Here is a 21620-nt window from a genome sequence, read left to right on the forward strand (position 1 = left end):
ATTCTTTTATATGTGGCTGTCCAGTTTTCCCAACATGGTTTATTGAAGAGACTGTTCTTTCCCCATTGTATATTCTTGATTCCTATGTCATAAATTAATTGACCATACACATATCAGTTTATTTCTGGACTCTCTATTCTCTTTCATTGATAAATGTATCTGTTTTTATGCCAGTACCATAATGTTTTGAGTATTATAGCTTTGTAATATAGTTTGAAATCAGGGTGTGTGGTGTCTTCAGGATTTTTCTTTTCTCAAAATTACTTTGGCTATTCAGAGTCTTTTGTGGTTTCATACAAGAGGATGATTAGAATTGCATAGCAGTATATAGAGACAATTCTTATTCATTTTTGCAGTGCCATAATAATCAATTATGTGGATAAACTACTTTATTCAACCAAACCCAAATAGATAAACATTTGATTTTTTTTTAATTTTTTGTTATTAAAAATAGTGTTGTGCTGGGGACATTCAAGATGGTGGAGGAATAAGAGGTGGAGATCACTTTCCTCCCCACAAATACAAAAAAAATACATCTACATGTGGAACAACTCCTATAGAACACTGACTGATCACTGGCAGAAAACCTTAGACTTCACAAAAGGCAAAAAAATCCCCACGTACCTGGGTAGGGCAAAAGAAAAATGAAAAAAACAGAGACAAAAGAATAGTGATGGGACCTGAACGTCTGGGAAGGAGCTGTGAAGGAGGAAAATTTTCCAGATACTAGGAAGTCCCTTTGCTGGCAGAGGTGGAGGATGGGTTGGGGGAGACTTCAGAGCCATGGAGGAGAGTACAGAAACAGGGGAGCAGAAGGCAAAGCGGAGAGACTCCCGCACAGAGGATTGGAGCCGACCAGCACTCACCAGCCTGAAAGGCAAGTCTGCTCACCCGCAAGGGCAGGTAGGGACTGGGAGCTGAGGCTCTGGCTTTGGAAGTCAGACCTCAGGGAGAGGACTGGGGTTGGCTGCATGAACACAGCCTGAAGGGGGCTAGTGCACCACAGCTAGCTGGGAGGGAGGTTGGGAAAAATTCTGGACCTGCCTAAGAGGCAAGAGACCACTGTTTTGCAGTGTGTGAGGAGAGGGGATCCCTTCCCTGTCTGCCCACAGAATGCAGAGCACTGCCTAAACGAGCTCCAGAGATGGGCATGAGCTGCGACTATCAGCTTGGACACCAGAGACGGGCATAAAATGCTAATGCTGCTGCTGTAGCCACCAAAATCCTGTGCACAAGCACAGGTCACTATCCACATCCCCCCCACCCCCAGGAGCCTGTGCAGCTCACCACTGCCAGATTCCTGTGATTCAGGGACCACTACCCAGGGAGAACACATGGCGAGCTTCAGGCTGTTACAACACCATGTTGGCCTCTGCCACTGCAGTCTCACCCCACATTCCTATTATAACTACCATAACCCTCCCTCCCCCAAGCATAAGTGAACCAGAGCCCCCTAAGAAGTCACTGATTTAACCCCATCCTGTCTGGGTGGGAACAGAAGCCTAAGGGCAACTGACAGGTAGAGATGGGGCCAAAACCAAACCTGAACCCCAGGAGCTACGTGAACAAAGAAGAGAAAGGGAAATATCTTCGTATAGCCTCAGGAGCAGCGGACTAAATCCCCACAATCAACTTAAGGTACCCTGCTTCTGTAGAATACACTAATAGAAAACAAATCAACCCAAAGTTGAGGCAGTAGGCTTTTGGAGCAACTGTAGACTTGGGGTTTGCTGTCTGTGATTGACTTTTTCTGACTTTCATATTTATCTTAGTATAGATTTTAGTGCTTGTTATCATTGGTGGATTTGTTTATTGTTTGCTTGCTCTCCTTTTTTTATTACTTTTTTATTACTTTATTTTAATAATATTACAAATTTTATTTTATTTTTTATTATTATTTTTTCTTTCTTTTTTTCTCCCTTTTCTACTGAGCCAAGTGGCTGACAGCGTATTGGTGCTCTGACCTGCTGTCAGGCCTGAGCCTCTGAGGTGGGAGAGCCGAGTTCAGAACATTGGATCACAAGAGACCACCTGGCCCCACGTAATATCAATTGGCGAGAGCTCTCCCAGAGATCTCCGTCTCAACTCTAAGATCCAGCTCCACCCAACAGCCAACAATCTCCAGTGCTGGATGCCCCATGCCAAACAACTAGCAAGACAGTAATATAACCCCACCAATTAGCAGAGAGGCTGCCTAAAATAATACTAAGTTCATAGACACTCCAAAACACACCACCAGATGCAGCCCTACCCACCAGAAATACAAGATCTAGCCCCAACAACCAGAACACAGGCACCAGTCCCTTCCACCAGGAAACTGACACAAGCCACTGAACCAAACTCACCCAATGGAGGCAGACACCAAAAACAATGGGAATTATGAACATGCAGGCTGTGAAAATGAGACCTCAAACAAAGTAAATTAAACAAAATAAGATGGAGAAATATGCAACACATCAAGGGGCAATGTAAAAACTCACCAGACCAAACAAATGAAGAGGAAATAGACACTCTACATGAAAAGAATTCAGAGTAATGATAGGAAAGATGATCAAAAATCTTGGAAATAGAATGGAGAAAATTAAAAAAAAATGTTAAACAGTGATCTAGAAAAATGAAAGAGAAAACAAACAGGTATGAACAACACAGTAAATGAAGCTAAGAATTCTCTAGAAGGAATCAAAAGCAGAATAATTGAGACAGAAGAATGGAAAAGTGACCTGGAAGATCACTTCCAGGTATTTTTTTTTATTTATCACTCCAGGTATTTTTATTTATTTCCATAAATAAAAATAAATAAATAAATACCACAGAGCAGAATAAAGAAACAAGAATGAAAAGAATTGAGGACACTCTCAGAGACCTCTGGGACATTAAATGCACCAACATTTGAATTATAAGGGTCACAGCAGAAAAAGAGAAAAAAAAAGGGTCTTAGAAAATATTTGAAGAGATTATATTTGAAAACATCCCTAACATGGGAAAGGAAGTAGTCAATCAAGTCCAGGAAGTGCAGAGAGTCCCATGCAGGATAAATTCAAGGAGAAACACACCAAGACACATATTAGTCAAAGTATCAAAAATTAAATACAAAGAAAAAATATTAAAAGCAGAAAGGGAAAATCAACAAAAAACACACAAGGGAATCCCCATAAGGGTAATAGCTGATCTTTCAGCAGAAACTCTGAGGGCCAGAAGGGAGTGAGAAGACATATTTAAAATGATGAAAGGAAAAAACCTACAACCAAGATTACTCTACCCAGGAGGGATTTCATTCAGATTTGACAGAGAAATTAAAATCTTTACAGACAAGCAAAACCTAAGAGAATATGGCACCACCAAACCAGCTCTACAACAAATGTTAAAGGAACTTCTCAAGGCAGGAAACACAAAAGAAGGAAAAGGTCTACAATAACAAACCCAAAACAATTAAGACAATGGTAATAAGAACATACATATCAATAATTACCTTAAATGTAAATGGATTAAATACTCCAACCAAAAGACACAGACTAACTGAATGGACACAAAAACAAGACCCGTATATATGCTGTCTACAAGAGACCCACTTCAGACCCAGGGACACTACACACTGTAAGTGAGAGGATGGAAAAAGATATTCCATGCAAATGGAAATCAAAAGAAAGCTGGAGTAGCAATTCTCATATCAGTCAAAATAGATTTAAAATAAAGACTATTACAAGAGACAAAGAAGGACACTACACAATGATCAAGGGACCAATCCAAGAAGAAGATATAACAATTGTAAATATTTATGCACCCAACATAGGAGCACCTCAATACATAAGGCAAATGATAACAGCCATAAAAGGGGAAATCAACAGTAACACAATAATTGTAGGGGACTTTAACACCCCACTTACACCAAGGCACAGATCATACAAAATGAAAATAAACAAGGAAACACAAGCTTTAAATGACACCTTAAGCAAGATGGAATTAATTGATATTTATAGGACATTCAATCCAAAAACAACAGAATGCACTTTCTTCTCAAGTGCTCATGGAACATTCTCCAGGATAGATCACACCTTAGGTCACAAATCAAGCCTTGGAAAATTTAAGAAAATTGAAATCACATCAAGTATCCTTTCCAACTACAATGCTATAAAACTAGATATCAATTACAGGAGAAACACTGTTAAAAATATAAACGCATGGAAGCTAAACAATACGCTACTAAATAACCAAGACATCACTGAAGAAATCAAAGAGGAAATCAAGAAATACCTAGAAACAAATGACAATGGAAACACAATGATCCAAAACCTATGGGATGCAGCAAAAGCAATTCTAAGAGGGAAGTTTATAACAATACAATCCTGCCTCAAGAAACAAGAAAAAACTAAATTAAACAACCTAACCTTACACATTGAAGCAATTAGAGAAAGAACAAAATACCCCAAAGTTAGCAGAAGGAAAGAAATCATAAAAATCAGATCAGAAATAAATGAAAAAGAAGTGACGGTAACAAGAGCAAAAATCAATAGAAGTAAAAGTTGGTGTTTTGAGAAGATAAACAAAATTAATAAACCATTAGCCAGAGTCATCAAGAAAAAAGGGAGATGACTAAAATCAACAGTATGAGAAATGAAAAAGGAGAAATAAAAACATAAACTGCAGAAATACAAAGAATCGTTAGAGATTACTACAAGTAATTATATGCCAATAAAATGGACAACCTGGAAGAAAGGGACAAATTCTTAGAAAAGGACAAGCTTATGATATGGAATCAGGAAATCATAGAAAATATAAACAGACCAATCACAAGCACTGAAGTTGAAATTGTGATTAAAAATCTTCCAACAAAGAAAAACCAAGGAACACATGGCTTGAAAGGTGAATTTTATCAGACATTTAGACAAGATATAACACCTATCCTTCTCAAACTCTTCCAAAATATAGCAGAGGGAGGAACACACCCCAACTCATTCTATGAAGCCACCATCATCCGGATTCCAAAACCAGGCAAAGATGTCACAAAAAAGGAAAATTACAGACCAATATCACTGATGAACATAGATGCAAAAATCCTCAACACAGTACTACCAAACAGAATCCAAAGGCACATTAAAAGGATCATACAACATGATCAAGTAGGGTTTATCCCAGGAATGCAGGGATGCTTCAATATACACAAATCAATCAATGTGATACACCATCTTAACAGGCTGAAGGATTAAAATCATATGATAATCTCAATAGATGCAGAAAAAGCTTTGGACAAAATTCAACACCCATTTATCATAAAAACTCTCCAGAAAGTAGGCATAGAGGGAAATTACCTCAACATAATGAAGGCCATATATGAAAAATCCACAGCCAACATCGTTCTCAGTGGTGAAAAACTGAAACCATTTCCTCTAACATCAGGAACAACACAAGGTTGCCCACTCTCACCACTATTATTCAACATAGCTTTGGAAGTTTTAGCCACCACAATGAGAGAAGAAAAAGAAATAAAATGAATCCAAATTGGGAAACAAGAAGTAAAACTGCCACTGTTTGCAGATGACATGAAACCTAAAGATGCTAGCAGAAAACTACTAGACCTAATTAATTAATTTGGTAAAGTTGCAGGATACAAAATCAATGCACAGAAATCTCTTGCATTCCTATGCACTAATGATGAAAAATCTCAAAGAGCAATTAAGGAAACACTCCCACTTACTATTGCAACAAAAAGAATAAAATAACTAGGAATAAACATACCTAAGGACACAAAAGACCTGTATGCACAAAATTATAAGACACTGATGAAAGAAATTAAAGATGATACAAACAGATGGAGAGATATACCACATTCTTGGATTGGAAGAGTCAACATTGTGAAAATGACTATACCACCCAAAGCAGACTACAGATTCAATGCAATACCTATCAAAATACCAATCGCATTTTTCACAGAACTAGAACAAGAAATTTTATAATTTGTATGAAACACAAAAGACTTTGAATAGCCAAAGTAATCTTGAGAAAGAAAAACGGAGCAATCAGGCTCCCTGACTTCAGACTATACTACATAGCTACAGTAGTCAAGACAGTATGGTACTGGAACAGAAACAGAAATATAGATCAATGGAACAGGATACAAAACCCCGAGATAAACCCAAACCCATACACATATGGTCACCTTATCTTTGATAAAGGAGGCAAGAATATACAACCAAGAAAAGACAGCCTCTTCAAAAAGTGGTGCTGGGAAAACTGGACAGCTACATGTAAAAGAATGAAATTAGAACACTTCCTAACACCATTCACAATAATAAACACCAAATGGATTAAAGACCTAACTATAAGGCCAGACACTATAAAACTTTATAGAAAAACAGCAAGATCCTTTTTGACCCGTCTCCTAGACAAATGGAAATAAAAACAAAAGTAAAGAAATGGGACCAAATGAAACTTCAAAGCTTTTGCACAGCAAAGGAAACCATAAATAAGACCAAAAGACAACCCTCAGAATGGGAAAAAATATTTGCAAATGAAGAAACTGACAAAGGATGAATCTCCAAAATTTACAAGCAGTTCATGCAGCACAATTCCAAAAAACAAACAACCTAATCCAAAAATGGGCAGAAGACCTAAATAGACATTTCTCCAAAGATGATATACAGATTGCCAACAAATGCATGAAAGGATGCTCAACGTCACTAATCATTAGAGAAATGCAAATCAAACCTAGAATGTGGTATCACCTCACACCTGTCAGAATGGCCATCATCAAAATATCTAGAAATTATTAATTCTGGAGAGGGTGTGGAGAAAAGGGAACCCACCTGCACTTTTGGTGGGAATGAACATTGATACAGCCACTATGGAGATAAGTATGAAGGTTCCTTAACAAACTAAAAGTAGAACTACCATACGACCCAGCAATCCCACTACTGGGCATATACCCTGAGAAAACCATAATTCAAATAGAGTCATGTGCTGCAATGTTCAGTGCAGCACTATTTACAATAGCCAGGACATGGAACCAACCTAAGTGTCCATCCACAGATGAATAGATAAAGAAGATGTGGGCCATATATACAGTGGAATATTAGCCAGCCATAGAAAGAAACAAAATTGAGTGTTTTGTAGTGAGGTGTGTGGAGCTAGAGTTTGTCGTACTGAGTGAAGTAAGTCAGAAAGAGGAAAACAAATACTTTATGCTAACACATATATATGGAATCTAAAAAAACCCCAAAATGGTTCTGATGAACCTAGGGGCAAGACAGGAATAAAGACGCAGAAGTAGAGAATGGGCTTAAGAACATGGAGGGGGGAAGCGTATCCTGGGACAAAGTGAGAGAGTAACATTGACATATATACATTACCAAATATAAAATAAATAGCTATAAAAAATAGCTATTGGGAAGCAGCTGAATTGCACTGGGATATCAGCTTGGTGTTTTGTGACCACCTAAGGGGTGGCATAGGGAAGGTGAGCGGGAGAGGCAAGAGGGAGGGGTTATGGTGATATATGTATACATATAGCTGATTCACTTTGTTATACAGCACAAACTAACACATCATTGTAAAGCAATTATATTTCCATAAATATGCTTAAAAATATATAGTGTTGTGATGAGTAGTCTTGGCATATGTCATTTTTTGTTTTTTTGTTTTTTTGCAAAAACATCTTGGGATGCTGGAGTTGAGATTGCTTAGTCAAAGAGTAAATGTGTAGATAAGTTTTCAAAATGGGAATGCTTTTCTATGTATGCTGAAAAAAATCTAAAAATCAAAAAAGAAAGATGATTACTTCGAAAAAATAAAAATTAAAACAAATGTTTTGTATGGCAAAACCATCATAAACAAAGCAAAAAACCAAAATTTAAACTCAGAAAAATATGTGAAACTAAAATCTCAGTCAATGAACAAATATCTATTACATTAAAACATACATGAATATGAAAAATCCAGTTGAAAAATGGGCCAAGGAAGTGAACACCTCACAATAAAAGAAATACAAGTGGCATATAAACCTATGGAAGGATGTGGAATATGACTGATTAGGGAAATGCAAATGAGACTACATTAACATACCATTTTTTGAAAAAGATGGGGAAACATAATTTAAAGTTTTGATCCTATATCCTGGTAGGGTTTTGGAAAGTAAGCAGTCTCATACATTGTCAGTGGGAACTGTAATTTTCACAACCTCTGTGGACAGCAGTTTTATTTTATTTATCAATGTTATCACTATATATATTCATGGGTATATACAATTTTTTTCAGTCTATGTTCCCTAAAATACAGAGTCTGAAGCAAGGATAAATTGCTAAAACTTTATTTGGAAGGTCTATTATTAGGACACTGTGAGTGGGGGAAAATGAAAGTGGGACCAGGAAGGATGGAAAGCAATACAAGGTGATTAATTCCTATGTAGGCCTCTACTTTGCAACAGACTTTAAAGCAGATCTCCTAACAATTACACCTGATTGGCCACATAAGTCATCTTCAGACAACATGTTCAGGGAAACTATAATTCTGTAAATCCATCAGAATGAGGAAGAGAAAAGAAATTTATTTGCCATGCATTTTCCAAATTTCTATCTCCCATTAGTGAAAGTCCACCCCTATTAAGTTTTCTAAACTCCCAGGTTACATCATCCAGCTCCTTCAGAAGCCATTCAGGGAAACAGAGCCCCTGCCCTGTGGTGTGCATTTCATCTGAACCCAGAAAGGGCAAGTAGAACTAAAAACTCCAGGCCAATGGCTGGCTGTCCTTAGGCAATATATCTACATAGGTCCTAAAAGGAACTGGGTTTCTCTGGTGACAGCTGAGGCAAAACAAGCAGCTAAGAATCCAGGAGACACATGAAATAAAGAGAAATTGAGACTATGAGTAAGCAATGTCCAGAAGAGCCTACCCATGTGCCACTCAGATCCACCTGTAGCCTATTTTATCTGGCTCCTATATTACATTTTCAGACCTCCATTTTGTGTATATGTGTGTATATATACAGAAAAAGAGGGAGAGAAAGAAAGCAAGAGTGAGATATTTTTCATTTAGAACATAACTCAGTTGATGGATAGATTCCTACCAATTATAAACCCAATTTTTAGATTCATTCCTGTCACTATGTGCCAAATATACGTGGAACATACATGAAAATGTATTTATAGAATATATATACATATGTAAGTTCCATATATATAAAACGTGGATTATTATTGTATTTTATTTGTTTGTACTATAGTAGATTATATTAAAAGGGATATAATATACCATTATATATGGAAATATATATAATTTTGCAAAAAGTTTAAATACTAGTTTTTCTTTATTGTTTCATCTTTTCTTTGTTTAGTTTAAATTACTCTACGTTTAATGCTCTTTTGCTTTAAAAATTCATTTTTATCTGATAATTCATATTTACACAATGGCTTTTTAAAAATTCACCTTTAACTTTACCCATCCTTTCATTTAAAAATATATTTGCTTTTACTATAGCATTGAGTTTGAGTTTCATGTCTTGAGAAATTAAACTATAGGAAGTATTTTCTGTTTGTTAGTTTTTAGTTACTATCAATTTCTCTTCCTTTTGAGATCATTGTGTAGCACAGTCAGGTCCTTCTTGAGTTATAAAAATTAAAATAATATACACTTTTTGTTGTAAGCTACATTATAAAGTTCACCAAGAAGCAAACCAGTAACCAGTTCAACCTATTAAACTGTCAGTTTTAAATGAGTTTAAAAAAGACCTTAAGGAATATGCAAAATAAAGGTTATAGTACAATCCTCATAGAAAAACTAATTTAAAATACTGTGAAACTGTTTGCTTTGTCATTATCACTTGGTCATTATTCCTTGTAATATGTGCTTTGGTGAAACTGTTTACCAGCCACTCTGGCCTGTGTGATAGTTGCCTGCCACATTGTCTGTGCAAGTGATGTGAACCGATTTGACCAGAAATGTATTTTAATCTTAAGTATTCAGTGAAATATCTCATTTGGAGAATAGATTTTTGATTGTTAACAGAAGCTATCAATGGGAGGTGGGATTATAGGTGAATTTGTTTTCTTCCTTACATTATTATGTATTCTCCAGATTTTCTATCAGGTGCATGCATCACATAAGAAATTTTTAGAAAATGCACTCACCACAGTAAATGTTTTATTTTCAAAAATAAAGCTCTCTAATGTAATCTGAAGCTAACTTTCTCACTCAACAGCATATAAATCAGAAAACTTTGTTATTTGAACAAGGACCTAATTAACTAGGTGCCTGTTCTTTGTACCTCACCACTGTCTGACCTGGAATAGATTTCTACGATAGCTGAAACATTTGATTGAGACCTTACCTCTACGTTGGAAGAATAAACTATCATTTGATGAAAGGTTCCTATATGCCAGGTAAGCTGTTACTCAGATGTGCATGCAAGTTTACCTCCAATTTCATATCCAAAAGGGTAATTTGCCAGCTAATGTTACCACACGTTCTATCTAGTCGGTATGTACTGTTGATCAAGTGATCTAATTTTATTTAGTTTTTGTTTAGCACTTGCTTTTTAAAACTAGCTTTTAAAAGATGCAATGACTTACAATAAACTGTACCTATTTAAAGTATACTATTCGGTATTTTCCTGTGGAACTATCATTGCAATCAAAGTAGTGATCATATACATCACCCACAAAAGTTACCTTATGGCCCTGTAGAATCCCTCCCTTCTACACTTGCTCATCTACTCCTACCCCAGGTAGCCACTTGTCTGCTTTCTATCACTGTAGATTAGTTTGCATTTACCAGAGTTTTACATAAATGCAATCACATAGTATCTATTATTTTTTGTCTGATTTATTCCACTCAGCATAACTTGAGATTCATCCATGTTGCTGTGTGCTGTTGATTGTGGTCAGAAAAGATATTTTCCATGACTTGAAGCCTTTTAAATTTGTTTAGAGTTGATTTATGGCTCTTAATATGATCTATCTTGGTAAATGTTGCATACATGTATTCTGTTGTTGTTACATGGAGAGTTTGTTAAATGCCAACTATATCAAATTAGTTGATTATACTGTAGAAGTCTACTACCTCCTTGTTGATTTTCAGTCTACCCATTCTATCAATTAATAAGAAGTTTTTCATTGTTAACTCTTACTTAAAGTATAAACTCTTTTCTAAAGTCAATAGCAGTAGAGATATTCTGGAGTTCTTATTTTAATTTTCTAGCCTTATACATTTTTCTAAAAACTGGAAATAAAAGCACATATTCTTTTGTTAATCTGAATATAAATAATGGAACATAGAGGTTCAAGCAACAATATCACCAATGTTATACAGTTGACCCTTGAACAACATGGGTCTGAACTGTGCAGGTCTACTTATATTCATTACGAAACGAAGATAACATTTACTAACAAGCCCTTCCTTCTTCCTCTGCTTTCTTAGACTTCTCTCCAATATCTGCTCTGTGTCTTGCCATCTCCTTATCCTCCCAATCTCCTATTTCCAACCTCTTTCCAAGCCTACTTTTTAAAAATTTTTTTTAACATCTTTATAGGAGTATAATTGCTTTACAATGGTGTGCTAGCTTGTGCTTTACAACAAAATGAATAAGTTATACATATACATATGTTCCCATATCTCTTCCCTCTTGCATCTCCCTCCCTCCCACCCTCCCTATCCCACCCCTCCAGGCGGTCACAAAGCACCGAGCTGATCTCCCTGTGCTATGCGGCTGCTTCCCACTAGCTATCTACCTTACGTTTGGTAGTGTATACATGTCCATGCCTCTCTCTCGCTTTGTCACAGCTTACCCTTCCCCCTCCCCATATGCTCAAGTCCATTCTCTAGTAGGTCTGTGTCTTTATTCCTGTTGTACTCCTAGGTTCTTCATGACATTTTTTTCTTAAATTCCATAGATATGTGTTAGCATACGGTATTTGTCTCTCTCTTTCTGACTTACTTCACTCTGTATGACAGACTCTAGGTCTATCCACCTCATTACAAATAGCTCAATTTCATTTCTTTTTATGGCTGAGTAATATTCCATTGTATATATGTGCCACATCTTCTTTATCCATTCATCCAATGATGGGCACTTAGGTTGTTTCCATCTCTGGGTTATTGTAAATAGAACTGCAATGAACATTTTGGTACATGACTCTTTTTGAATTACAGTTTTCTCAGGGTATATGCCCAGTAGTGGGATTTCCAAGACTACTTTTGAACACTGATGAAAGGATGGTGGAGAGAAAAACAGAGAGTTAGGAGTACTGGGAGGGTTTGGTCAAAAAGTAATATACAAAATAAAAGTCAGAAAAGAAGAAAAGATTTCAGAGAATGGGGGAAATTCCAAACAGAATTAAAGGGATAAACATTTTAGAGTTTTTCACAAAGGAAGCTCTTTTTCTACACCTTCTTTGCAATGAGCCAAGAAATTATCAAGCCAGAATAAAATATATTTATTTTAAATTATATTATTATTTTACAATTTTAAAAATTCATCCATTCAGCAAAAATTATAAAGCATCAGTGACATCAGCAAAAATGTCAGACTAGGAAGCTCTGGGCCTTCATTGTCACATGGAAACATTAAAAAAAACAACTATAGACTAGATAAAATAACTTCATAAGAGCTCTGGGAAAAAGTCAAAGATCTACAACAACCAAGCAAATGTCCAATAAAGAAAAAAATACATACAAAGTGATAGAAAATTTCTTGATGCTCTTACTTTGCCCCACCCCTTCTTCTGCATGGCAAGGGATGGCAACAAATTCCAAATTATCTCCCTCAAACTAGAAGGAGCAAAGAAGAATTTGTTTGTAGCATTCAAACCTGTCTGGGGGCTGCCTGAAGGGCTGGTATCTGTTTCACCTAATTCAGATCTTGTTGGGGGGAGGAAGCAATGCAGTTTGGAATTCAGGAGTGGAGAAGCAATGGACACAGGAACGATAAGACCAACAGATGCCTGAGACAAAAAATTGTTGGTCAAAATACACAATAGAACATCCAAATTTCCAGTTCCCAGTTACCCTTTGAACAAGAGGAGGCAAAGCAGACCTTATTTGCAGTGTTCTAGCTTGTTGTGGACTGCCTGAAGAACTGATCCCTGTTTTGCCTAGCTTGGATAAGAAGCAAGGCAAAGCAGTAGGCACTGTTCAGGAAAACAGTAGTGAGACCAAGAGCAGCATATGTGTGGGGTAAGAAATTATGAGTGGACACACAAAGACCATCTAAGGTCCCAAGAAGGTGGAGTGAGATATTTTAAGAAATTAAGACTTCCCAAAGCATACATGTATACAGGGGAATTGAAAAAAAACATATACAAACCCAGATAAGACCTATGCTCAGAAAAGACCTGAGAAGACCTGAATCTTTTTGAACTAATCCCTAGACTAAAAGTATGCCCAGCTAATCAGACAAGGATTGACCCAACACAGAGCAAGTCTGCAAAGACGGGGTGAAGTGGCCATTTTTTCAGATGCCCAAATATAAACCAAAAAAAACCCACAAAGCATACAGAGACAAGAAAACACTGTTTATTCAAAGGAAGAAAATAAAGTGTAAGAAAATAAAAATCTTTGAAGAAACATAGACATCAGACTTACTACACAAAGACTTTTAAACAACTGTCTTAAATTGTTCAAAGAGTTAAAGGAAAACATGGGCAAAGAACTAAAGCAAATCAAGAAAACAATATATGAACCAAATGAAAATATTTACAAAATTATAGAAGTTACTTGTTTTAAAAAATAATAAAAAAATTTGGAACTGAAAATATAAAATAAATAAACTTAAAAATTCACTAGAGGGTTTTAACACCTGATATGAGCAGACAGAAGAAAGAATCAGTGAACTTGAATCTAGGATATTTAGAGACATTGAGTCTGAGGAACAGAAAGCAAAAATAGTGAACAGGGTTTACAGGACTTACAGGACACCATAAGCAGGCCAATCTATGTATTATGGGAGTCCCAGAATGAAAATAAAGAATGAAAGGGTCAGAGAGATTATTTGAAGAAATAATGCCAAAAACTTACCAAATTTGATGAAAGGTATAAATCTTCAAGTCCAAGAAGCTCAACAAATGAAGTAAATAGGAAATACCCAAAGACACATTATAAACACAGTGTCAAAAGACAGAAAATATTGAAAGTAGCAGGAGAAAAGCAACCTGTCACTACAAAGGATATTCAATAAGATTAACAAATGATTCCTCATCAGCAACATAAGATTGATGTTAAATGCATCATCGCACTGTTTCCAAGAGAAAAAAAAAAAAAAAACTCTCAACTGAGAATTGTATATTTGGTAAAATGTGTTTCAAAGATGAGGGAAAAATTAAGGCATGCCCATAGAAATGAAATCTGAGAGATTTAATTACTACTAGAAAATCTTTGCATGAAATGCTAAAGGGAGTTCTTCAGTCTGAAATGAAAAGAAGCTACACAGTAACTTCTGTGTAGCCATGTGAAGATATAGAGATATCAGGTAAAGTTATATGCATGGGCAAATATAAAATCTATTATTAATGTAATTTGAGTTTGTAACATCACTTTTTAGTTCCTACATTTTTAAAAGACAAATGCATAATATTTACAAATCTATGTTAATTAGCACACAATGTATAAGGATGTAATGTTTAATTTGTGACATCAATAACATAACTTTGGGGAGGAGGGCAGAGACGTATAGTACAAGATTGATGTTAAATTGGTATCAATTGAAAATAGATTGTTATACTTTTAGAATATTAAATATAATCCTTATGGTAATCACAAAGAAAATATATAAAGGATATACAGTAAGTCCCCTACATATGAACCTTCAAGTTGCGAACTTACAAAGATGCGAACGTGTTTACATGTCAAATCGTAAGTTAATTCACATGATTGATGTACATTGTGCTTTTGTGTACTTTACTGTACAGTACTGTATAGACTACTGTAGTACAGTGTCTTTAGTTCAAGCCTAGGATGTCCAGAAGCAAGCATAAGCGATTCACAAGGCAGGAAATGGTAAGGGGATTTTCTTTATTTGAGGAGGCACTGTTAGTTTTTGAGGTACATGACCTGACTGTAGAATGGTATACAAAGGTTGCAGTAGCTGTTCAGAATGCAATCCAATGCTACTATGTCATCTGTGTGACAAAAAAAGAGCTACTACCCAGACATCACTGGATCATTTTTTCAAGAGGGTAGGTAGAATTGAATTCAGCAAGGAACCAGAACCTGTGTCATCAACATCAGGCATGAATGAAATTGCAGTTTGCCCTCCATCTTCTATTGCTGATGATCCTTCAGATCTACCATCTCCCTCCTCCAGTCAGTAACTCTTCTTGCCTGTTCACTTGATGCCAGCCCCGTATGCCGACTGTTGTATTGTACCACTGTACTTTTCAAGGTACTGTACTGTAAGATTAAAAAGGTTTTCTTTATTTTGTGTGTTTGTTTTTTATGTATTATTTGTGTGAAAAGTATTATAAGCCTATTACAGTACAGTACTATATAGCCTATTTTGTTAGTTGGGTACCTAGCCTAACTTTGTTGGACTTATGAACAAATTGCACTTCCGAATGTGCTCTTGGAACAGAACTCGTTTATATGTAGGGAACTTACTGTACACAAAAGGGAATGAGTAGGGAATCAAAATGTGTTACTACAAAGTACTGACTAAATATGAGGAAAGACAGTAAAGGAGAAAATAAGGGACAGAAAAACTATCAGACATACAGAATTCAAATATGAAAATGGCCAAAGTAAATACTTCCCTTTCAGTAATTACTTTAAATGTATATGCATTAGATTGTCTAATCAAAAGGCATAGGTTGACAGAATAAATTTTTTAAAAACTTGGTCCAACTATATGCTGTCTAAAAAAAATCACTACAGATAACATAAGTTGAAAGTTAAAAGAGGGAAAAAGTTGTTTCATGCAAATAGTAGGTAAAAGATAGCTGGGATGATCATACTAATTTCAGAAAAAGTGAATGTTAAGTCAAAAACTGTTATATGAGACAAAGACTGTATATATTGATAAAAAGTTTAATTCAAGAAGATATAGCAATTATAAACATATATGTACCAATTATCAGAGCTCCAAAATAATAGGAAGCAATTGAAAAAATTGAAAGAGAAATAGATATCTCTACACTAATAGTAGGAGACTTCAGCACCCTGCTTTCAATAATCAATAGAACAAACATACGGAAGATCAGTAAGGAAACACAGGACTTGAACAACAGTATAAACCAAATGTGGCTAACAGACCTTTATAGAACACTCCACCCAATAACAGTAGAATATGCATTTTTATGAAGTGCCTATGGAACATTCTCTAGGATAAACCAATTATTAAGCCAAAAAAACCACATCTCAATAAATTTAAAAAGACTGGAAACATACAAACTGTCTTTTATAATCACAATGGAATATCTATACATAAATAACAGGAAGGAATTGGAAAATTCACAAATATGTGTAAAATACAAATCAAACTCAAACAACCAGTGGGTCAAAGAAGAAATCACAGGAGATATTAGAAAATGGAAATGAAAACATGACATACCAAAACTTATGTAATGCAGTGAAAGCAATGGTAAGAGGGAAATTTATAGCTGGAAGCACATCAGTAAAGAAGAAAAATCTTAAATTGACAAACTAATTTTATGACTTAAGAACTGAAAGAGAACAACAAACTAAAGCTACAACTAGCAGAAGGAAGAAAACCATAAAGATTAAAGCAGAGATAAAAAAAACAGAGAATAGAAAAACAATAAGGAAAATCAAGAAAACCAAAAGTTTGTCCTTCAAAATGAACCACAAAATTGTTAAAACTAGCTTTGTTGACTAAGAATAAAAAATGAGTAATAAATCACTAAAATCAGAAATGAAAGTGGGGATATTACTACCAATCTTCACAAACAAAAAGGATCATAGGAGAGTACTATGAACAACTGTACACAAACAAATTTGATTATGTATATGAATTGGGCAAAATCCTAGAAACACACAATTTACCAAAACTAAAATCATAAAGAAATAGAAAAATTGAGCAGGCCTCTAACTAGTATGGAGGTTGAATCAGTAATCAAAAACCATATAACAAAAACAAAAAAGGCCTGGATTAGATGACTTCACTGGTGAATTCTAAAAAAAACAAAAACACACCAAAAAAATTTAAAGAACAGTAAATAGAAAGTCTTCTCAAACTCTTCCAAAAAATTGAAGAGAGGAATTACTTCTTAACTCATTCTATGAGGCTAGCATTACACTGATACTAAAGCCAGACAAAGACACTACATAACTTCAGACCAATGTATCTTATAATATGTATGTAAAAGTTCTCAACAAAATACAAGTAAATCAAGTTCTGCAGTATATTAAAAACACTATACACCATAACCAAGTGATTTTTTTTTTTGGTCATGCCACACAGCTTTCAGGACCTTAGTTTCCTGACCAGTGATCAAACCCGGGCCCCCTGCAGTGGAAGTGCAGAGTCCTAACCACTGGACTGCCAGGGAATTCCCAGTCGAGTGATACTTTTTGCCAGGACTGCTAGGATGTTATAACATACAGAAATCAATCAATGTAATACACCACATTAAGAGAATGAAATGGGAAAAAAAGAAAACATTGTCATCTCAAAGAATGCAAGAAAAGAATTTGACAAAATTCAATACTCTTTTATGATGAAAACTCTGAACAAACTAGGAAAGGAAGGAAACTACATCAACATAATTATAGTCCATATATGAAAAACCACAGCTAACATCATACTCAGTGGTGAAAGACTGGAAGCTTTTCCTCTAAGATCAGAAAAAAGACAAAAATACCTGTATTTACCATTTCTATTCAATATAGTGTTGGCATTTCTAGCCAGAGGAATTAGTCAACAAAAAGAAATAAAAGACATCCAAATTGAAAAGAAGTAAAATTGTTTCTGTTTTCAGATGACATGATCTTATATGTAGAAAACAATAAAGATTCCATAAAATACTATTGGATCCAATAATGAATTCAGCAAAATTTCTGGGTACAAAATCAACATACAAAAATAAGTTGTATTTCTACACATTAAAAACAGTGGGCAGTGTGAAAAAGACATTAATAAAACAATTTTATTTACAATAACACCAAAAATAATAAAATAGAAATAAACTTAACCAAGGAGGCAAAATACTTATACACTGAAAACTACAAAACATTGCTGAAGAAAACTGAAAAGACATAAATACATGGAGAGACATCCTATGTTCATGGGTTGGAAGCTTTAATTTTGTTAAGATATCAATACTCCCCAAAGCAATCTACATACTCAATCCAATGCAAAAACTATCAAAATCCCAATGATATTTTTTGCAGAAATAGAAAAAAAAATCTATCCAACAATTCTTAGGGAATCTCAAAGAAATCAGAAACAAAACTATTAAAACAATCTTAATAATGAAGGACAAATTTGCAGGATTTACACTTCCTGATTTCAAAACTTGCTACAAAGCTACAGTAATCAAAACAGTGTGGGACTGGAAGAAAGACAGACATGTAGACCAATGTAATAGGATAGAAAACCCAGAAATAACTCCTCACATATATGGCCGAATGATTTTTGATAACATGCCAAAATCATTCAGTGAGAGAAATAGTCTTTTCAAGAAATGGTGCTGGGAAAACTGCATGTCCACATGAAAAGAATGAGTTGGACCCTACACCATATATAAAATTTAACTCAAAATGGATCAGATACCTAAACATAAGAGCTAAAAGTATAAACTCTTGACAATAATACAGGAAGAATGCATCATGGCAATGGATTTGGCAAGATTTCTTGGTTATGACTCCAAAAAAAAATGCAACAGAAGAAAAAATAATGGACTTCATCAAAATTAAATCTTTGTACAGCAAAGGACAATATCAAGGAAGTAACAAGGCAACCCAAGAATGGGAGAAAATATGTGTAACTCATATATCTGATAAAGAACTGGGGAATCTGCTGGCAGTCCAGTGGTTCGGAGTCCATGCTTCCACTGCAGGGGGCATAGGTTCGATCCCTGATTGGGGAACTAAGATCCCACATGCTACATGGCACGGCCAAAAAAAAAAAATTATTAGAGTATGTAAAGAACTTCTACCACTTAACAACGACAAAACAACCTAATTTAAAATTGGGGAATGGACTCAAATACACATTCCTCCAAATAAGATGCACAAGTGGCCAATAAGCATGTGAAAAGATGCTCAACATCATTAGTCATTCGGGAAATGCTCATCAGAACAACAATGAGCTATCTCTCCACACACATTATGATGATTATTATTTAAAAAATAATAATAGTGAATAATAACTGTTGACAAGGAAGTGGAGAAATTGGAAACCTTGTCCCTGTGCGTGAGAATGTTAAATGATGCAGTAGCTTTGGAAAACAATACGATTGATGGTTCCTCAAAAACTTACACATAGAATTGCCATATAATCCGTCATTTCTGCTTCTTGGTATATACCCAAATAACTGAAAGCAGAGACTCAAAACAAATATTTGCACATTAATGTTCATACCAGCAATATTCCCAATCATCAGCATTATTCCTCATAGCCAAAGTGGAAATAATCCAAATTCCCATCTTCAGATGAATGGATGATCAGTATTTACTGTGTATATATACACCACGGAATATTTCTCAGGGATAACAAGGAATGTATTAATGATTCACCCAACAACATGGATAAATCTCAAAAACTTTATGCTGAGTAAAAGAAGCCAAACACAGTAGAGTCCCTACTGTGTGTTTTCATTTATTTGAATTTCAAAAAGAGGAAGCAGTAACATTTGGTGATAGAAATGAAGACAGTGTTGAGTGCAAATTGGCTGAGATAAGGCATATGGGAAATTTTGTATACTAATATTCATAGCAACATTACTTACAATAGCCACATATGGAAATAACCTAAATATTCATGTTTGGATGAATGGATAATCAAAATTTGGTATATACATACAATGAAATATTATTTTGCCTTAAAAAGGAATGAAATTCTGATACATGCTACAACATGAATGAACATTGAAAACATTATGCTAAGTGAAATAATTCATCCATAAAAGGACAAATATTGCATGATTCCACTTATATGAAGGACCTAGAAGAAACTAATTCATAGAGATAGAAAGTAGAATAATGGTTACCAGGGGCTAGGGGGAGAAGGAAATGGGTAGTTATTTTTAAAGGGTATATTGTTTCAGTTTGGGATAATGAGAAAGATATCAAAATGAATACAGGTAATTCTTTTTTTTTTATTTTTATTTTTTTTTCTTTTTTTAATTTGTTTATTTAACTATAGTTGATTTACAATATTGTGTTAGTTTCAGCTGTACAACTTCAGATTCTTTTCCATTATAGGTTATTACAAGATATTGAATATAGTTCCATATGCTATGCAGCAAATCCTTGTTGTATATCTATTTTACATATAGTAGTAGGTGTAATAGACCTTTCTTTAGAACAGTTTCCAATTTATGAAAAAGTCAAGAAGACAGTAAAAAGAGTTACCATACACATCACACCCAGTTTCCCTTATTATTAACAGCTTACATTGGTATAGCACATTTATTATTATAATTAACAAAACTGTATTGGTACATTATTATTAACTGAAGTTCAAGGTTTATTCCTATTATTTTAGTTTTTACCTACTGTCTTTTCCTGTTTCAGGATCCCATCTAGAATATCACATTACATTTAGTTGTCTTGTCTCCTTAAGCTCCTCTTGACTGTGACAGTTTCTCACTTTCCTTGATTTTTGATGACCTTGACAGTTTTGAGGGGTCCTGGTCAGGTATTTTATAGAATATCCCTCAAATTGGGTTTGTCTGATGTTTTCTTCATGATTAGACTGGAGTTATGGGTTTTTAAGAGGAAAACCACAGAGGTAAAGTGCCTTTTTCATCACATTATTTAAAGGGGACATACTATTCACATGAATTATCACTTTGATCACCTGGCTGAGGTAACATCTATCAGGCTTTGCCACTCTCCTCATCCTCTCTCCAACATCCCATATTATTTTTATTTTTTTTAACATCTTTATTGGAGTATAATTGCTTTACAATGGTGTGTTAGTTTCTGCTTTATAACAAAGTGAATCAGTCATACATAAACATATGTTCCCATATGTCTTCCCTGTTGCATCTCCCTCCCTCCCACCCTCCCTATCCCACCCCTCCAGGCTGTCACAAAGCACTGAGCCAATATCCCTGTGCCATGCGGCTGCTTCCCACTAGCTATCTACCTTACTATGTTTGTTAGTGTGTATATGCCCATGACTCTCTCTCGCCCTGTCACAGCTCACCCTTCCCCCTCCCCATAACCTCAAGTCCGTTCTCTAGGAGGTCTGCATCTTTATTCCTGCTTTACCCCTAGGTTCTTCATGACATTTTTTTTTCTTAAATTCCATATATATGTGTTAGCATACGGTATTTGTCTTTTTCTTTCTGACTTACTTCACTCTGTATGACAGACTCTAGGTCTATCCACCTCATTACAAATAGCTCCATTTCGTTTCTTTTTATGGCTGAGTAATATTCCATTGTATATATGTGCCACATCTTCTTTATCCATTCATCTGATGATGGGCACTTAGGTTGTTTCCATCTCTGGGCTA

The sequence above is a fragment of the Delphinus delphis genome, chromosome X (assembly GCF_949987515.2).
Source record: "Delphinus delphis chromosome X, mDelDel1.2, whole genome shotgun sequence".
Lineage (NCBI taxonomy): Eukaryota > Metazoa > Chordata > Mammalia > Artiodactyla > Delphinidae > Delphinus > Delphinus delphis.